This window comes from Sorex fumeus, unplaced genomic scaffold, assembly GCF_029834395.1.
Source record: "Sorex fumeus unplaced genomic scaffold, SorFum_2.1 ptg000019l, whole genome shotgun sequence".
NCBI classification, from domain to species: domain Eukaryota; kingdom Metazoa; phylum Chordata; class Mammalia; order Eulipotyphla; family Soricidae; genus Sorex; species Sorex fumeus.
The window spans coordinates 24,841,688-24,847,167 of record NW_026606076.1 but is presented as its reverse complement, the minus strand read 5'-3'; the positions used below and the strand labels follow the sequence as shown (position 1 = coordinate 24,847,167).

The window sequence follows — 5,480 nt, the reverse complement described above, 5'->3', positions numbered from 1 at the left end:
TCCCTAGTCAAACACCCGATGGTTCCCCCTACTCCTGCATGGCCAGCATTTGCTCTGGAGTCACCTCTGTCTGGTATTACTTCCTCCTTCCCCACATCCCAGGTGTCTAGTCCCAAGACAAGCTGACACATATCTGGGTGCAAAGTGGGCCACCACGTACTCGGAGTGTAAGTTCCCTTGACGGGCCAGGCCACTTGTCCAGTAGGGGATACCATCTCCCAAGTCAAGTGCTGGGGAGCGTGGGGATTACAGTTCATGGGGGGGAGAGTCCACAGTCCTACCCACACGGCAGATGCACAGTTTGAGGGGATTCTCAGTCTTCTCCAGCTTCCAGGTAGATTTGGTCGGAGAGGCAGGTTTGAGGTGAGAGGCATGGATCCATGCGGCGATGCCATCGACCTTCACGGCAGTCGGAGTGGTCAGGATCACCAGGTAGGGTCCCTTCCACCGAGGTTCCAGAGTCCGGACTTGGTGTCGGCGGACGTAGACTGTGTCCCCGACCTGGTACCAGTGAGGCACCTGCAGGTCACCAGGCTGATACGCGGCGGCCAAATGCTTCCAGACTGAGTGTTGGACTGTTTCGATTGCTTTCAGTCTGGCAATTAGAGGGGTAGACAAAGGGATCATGCCATCAAATAAATTCAAGTCCCTCACCGGAGGGGGAGTTCCATGTAGGATCTCAAAGGGGGTCAGGTTTAGCAAAGTCGGGGAAGGGGTGTTTCGGGCTCGGAACAGGGCATAAGGTAGGAGCATGGTCCAATCTTTCCAGCCGGTTTCTACAGGTAGTTTAGTTAAGGTCTCTTTTATGGTTCTGTTCATCCTTTCTACCTGTCCTGAACTCTGGGGTCTATATGCACAATGCAATTTCCAATTTATCCCCAGTGCTTTAGCTAGTCCCTGGCTTACTCGGGCCACAAAGACCGGCCCATTGTCAGACCCTATAGTATGTGGAAAACCGAACCTGGGGAAGATTTCTTCCATAATCTTCTTCACTACTACTTGTGCAGTTTCTCCCTTTGTCGGGTAGTCCTCGGGCCATCCTGAGAAAGTGTCCACCATCACAAGTAGATACTTGAATCCATATCTAGCCGGAACTATTTCTGTGAAGTCGATCTCCCAATACTGCCCCGGTCGGTCCCCCCGAGTCTTGTCCCTGCACTAACTACCATACCTGCTGGGTAGGCATTAACCTTTTGACAAGCCTCACAGTTCGCTACTATGGCCTTGGCCAATTGCTGTTCCTCCTCAACGGTCAGGCCAAAGGTCTGGATTTTCAGTAATTCAGCCATTTTCTGGGGCCCCAAGTGAGTGAGTTTGTGAAGAGTCTGTAAGTAAATCAAGGCCTTCTGGTGGTCGTCCCCCTCATGCCCGTCACCGCTTTGCTGTGGAGCCTCTGCCTCTTGCCCGTCGTCATTCCTCAGTTCTAGCCCTTCTTCGGCCACCTGGATTGACGCAGCCGGGGAGAAAGCAACTGCCCAGTGGGCTTGTTCATCTGCCTTGCGGTTCCCAGTGGCCACCGGGTCTGATCCCCGCTGATGACCCGGGAAGTGGACGATGGCTATTTCAGCAGGGAGGAGGACTGCTGCCAGGAGCCGTAAGATCTCAGGCTTGTTCTTGATCTCTTTCCCAGCTGATGTCAAAAGACCCCGCTGCTGGTAAATGGCCCCATGTATGTGGGCAGTGGCAAAGGCATACCTACTGTCAGTATAAATTGTAGTTCTCTTACCTTCTGCCAGTTCCAATGTTTGGCCTGGGCAATGAGCTCGGCCTTCTGAGCCGAGGTTCCTTCAGTTAATTTTTTGGTCCAAATGGTAGCTTCGTTACTCACCACGGCTGCCCCCGCCCTCCTCCTTCTGTCCGGGAGAAAGCTGCTCCCATCTGTGTACCAGGTATCATCCGGGTTCTGCAGGGGCTAGTCCTTTAGATCTCGCCTTACTCCCATCTCTTCGGCTAGGATGTCTTGGCAAGTTGTAAGACTGGTTCCTGCTGTTTATCGGGTAATAGGGTGGCGGGGTTCAGGATGGAAGGGGAACTGAAAGTTACCCAGTAAAGACCAACAGGACGTTTTGATAGTATGTAATGCGGGCGTTCGTGAGCCACCTGTCGGGTGGCTGGCGAACCACACTCTCCAGGGTGTGTGGAGCTATCAGCATCACTATCTGGCCTAGCGTCAGCTTGTCTGCGTGTTTTACCAAGAGGGCCGCAGCTGCTATTGCCTTCAGGCACTGGGGCCATCCACTAGTGACAGGATCCAACCTTTTTGACAAATAGGCCACCGGCCTTTTCCATGGTCCCAAAGTTTGAGTCAATACACCCCTTGGCTATCCCTCCTTTCTCATCCAAATAGAGGGTAAAGGGCTTTTCTATGTCAGGAAGGGTCAATGCTGGTGTGCTGAGCAAAGCCTTCTTGATGTCATCAAATGCCCTCTGTTGCTCAAGCCCCCACTTAAAGGGAATATCATTTTTGGTAAGATGGTACAGAGGCGCAGCTAGGGAGGCAAACCCGGGGATCCACAGTCGGCAAAATCCTGCCGTCCCTAGAAATTCCCTTAGCTGACGGCGGGAACTGGGGGTGGGGATCTGGGTTCCCATCTTTTTCCGGGCCTCTGTGAGCCAGCGATGCCCACCCCGAATCTTATAGCCCAGCAACGTTACCTCTCTCTTGCATAGCTGAGCTTTTCGAAAAGAAGTTCGGTATCCGAGTCTAGTCAGCTCGGCGAGCAGAGTCTGTGTCCCGCACTCAAGGCCTCCTCAGATTCGGCCGCCAGCAACAGATCATCTACGTACTGTAAACAGGGTTACGTCTGGGTTTCCCCGGCGGAAGGCGTTCAGGTCCTTATGGAGTGCCTCATCAAAAATGTTGGGGGAGTTCTTGAACCCCTGTGGTAGTCGCGTCCAGGTGAGTTGACCTGAAATCCCCTTTTCGGGGTCAGTCCATTCGAAAGCGAAGAGAGGCTGGCAGGAAGGATGCAAAGGCAGACTAAAAAAGGCATCTTTTAAGTCCAAGACAGTGTACCAAGTTTTGTTCGGCCCCAATGAACTGAGGAGATTATGAGGACTCGGCACAGTGGGGGTGGATATCTTCTACTCTGCTATTTACCTCCCGGAGATCCTGTACAGGGCGGTAATCCCCTGTCCCCGGCTTCTGGAGCAGAGGTGTGTTGCAGGCTGATTGACAGGACACTAGCACCCCCTGCTGGTATAATTTATGAAAGTGAGGTTTGATCCCTTCCCTAGCCTCTTTGCTCATCGGGTATTGACGAACCCGCACTGGGGTGGCAGTGGCTCTGAGGGTCACCACCACTGGAGGTTGCTGGGTAGCTAGGCCGATCCCCACCGTTTCTGCCCAGGCCTCAGGAAACTGTCTTAACCAGGCATCCGCTTCCTTCAACGCGGCCTGATACAGTCGGTATTCTTCATCTGCCCTCAGGGTTAGTATGGTAGTCACTGGGGTATCGTCCAATTCCACAGATCCAACTAATGGATTCTGGAATGTTACCTTGGAGCCCGTTGGGTCAAAGGCGATATTGGCCCTTAATTTGGTTAGCAAGTCTCTTCCCAGTAAGAGAGCAGGACAATTTGGTATGATCAAGAATGAATGCTGGATCTCTCTTTTTCCCAAATTCATGATCCGTTTGGTGGTCCAGGGTCGGTAGCAGCTGCCGTTTGCCCCATGAACTAGAGATTTCTTTGTTGACAGTTTCCCTAGAGGTTTTTGCAGCACCGAGTGCATTGCTCCCGTGTCTACTTCAAAGTCAATGGGGGTCCCCTCCACTTCAAACTTTACCCTGAGCTCGCGGAGGGGGTCCGAGCTCCGACGACCCTAGTCATCAAGGACCAGCAAGTTTACAAGCTTTTCTCCTTTCCTTTTCTGGGGGCACTCGTGGGCCCAATGCCCAAACTCTTTACAGTAAGCGCATTGGTCTGTCCGCAGTCGTGAGCATGGGGTCTTGAATTCCTGCCCCAGGGGTCAACAGGACCCCTTGGGAGGCCCTCTAATTTCTCCCCTGCTTGGCTGCAACATAGCGGCTTGTATCTTTGTCACCTCCTGATCCCTCCGTCTTTCCCTTTTCTCCTTTCTCAACTCTCTTGCGTTCCCTTTCTTCCCTCTCTTTCTCCTTTCTCTCTTCTCTCTCTTCTGGGGTCTCCCTCTTGTGATACACCTTATCAGCTTCCTTAACTAGGTCCCACAAGGTCAGATCCTGGATCCCGTCTAGTCTTTGTAGTTTTCTCCGAATGTCTGCAGCGAACTGTCGAATAAAAGCTATGGCCACCGACCCCTTATGCTCTTCACATTCGAGGTCAAAGGGTGTGTATCTCCGGAAGGCTTCCATGAGCCTTTCCAAGAACCTAGTGGGGAATTCATCAGGATCCTGACTCACTTCCCTTACCTTGGCCAAATTAGTGGGGCGCCTGGAGGCTCCCCGGAGACCCGCCAACAGAATCTGGCCATAATTGGACAGATGCTCCCTACCTTGTAAGGTGTTGAGTCCCAATTGGGGCGACGCAGCAGGAACTGATCCTCGATGCCGTTAGGGAGTGCGGTCGGTCTCCCATCATCTCCTGGAACATTCTTGCGGGCTTCCAGGAGAATCCGGTCCCATTCCTTGGTGGTGAAGAGAGTGTCCAAAAGTTGCTGACAGTCGTCCCAGGTAGGCTGGTGGGAGTGGCAGATAGACTCAACCAACCCAGCCAACCTGGTGGGGTCCTCGTAAAAAGTGGAATTGTTATTCCGCCAGTTATAAAGATCTGAGGTAGAAAAGGGCCAATATTGTAAAGTTTGCAACCACCCCCCATGCCCATCGTCTATCATGGGACCATATGGACACAGGGGGAGAGCAACTGTTTCTCGGGGATGAGTCTCGAACGGTTCAGGCTCCTTCTGTGGAGCTCGTCGTCGCCGTGCACGGGTGCCTTGGCCGGGGGGCTCGAGTATTCCTGACCAGGCTGGGAGAGTTTGGGCTTGTCCTCACCTGCCCTCAGCGGCCGTCGTAGTGGGCTCCAGCTCCCTCCCCAACGCATTCTGCCCAGCTCCTACTGCCTGCAGGGGAGGAGCCGGAGCCAGGTCTCCCCCTGCTGCAAGGGGGAGATCTGTGTATATGTGTGGCACAGCTGGATAAGGGGGAGGAGGAGGCGGGGTGGAATCCAAAAGAATAAGGTCCCCCTGCGACTTGGGGAGAATCGGGGCTGACGGGATCTGCGGTCTGGGGTTAGTGGGCGGCGAAGGCGTTTCTCCCTGGACCATGAGGACCTTGGATTCTTCTTTCGGTGTCTGTTTGGAAAGAAACGGCTTTACCCAGGGACGGGGGTTCTCACAAAGGTCCCTCCAAAGAAGAATATAGGATTGTTGGTCAGGGTGACCAAGTGGGTCAGGTCTGAAAATAACGTCCTGTACTGCTCGGACCAAGTCCAAGTCGAACGCTCCATCCGCCGGCCACTCGACTCCGAAGGTCGGCCATTCGGCCGAACAGAAGGTCCGC

General features: G+C 53.6%; 1 pseudogene; it reads right to left on the bottom strand.

Annotated features, from left to right (window-relative positions):
* Positions 1 to 246: 246 nt before the first annotated feature.
* On the bottom strand, positions 247 to 4,813 carry LOC130022021 (uncharacterized; annotated as a pseudogene).
* Positions 4,814 to 5,480: the final 667 nt, after the last annotated feature.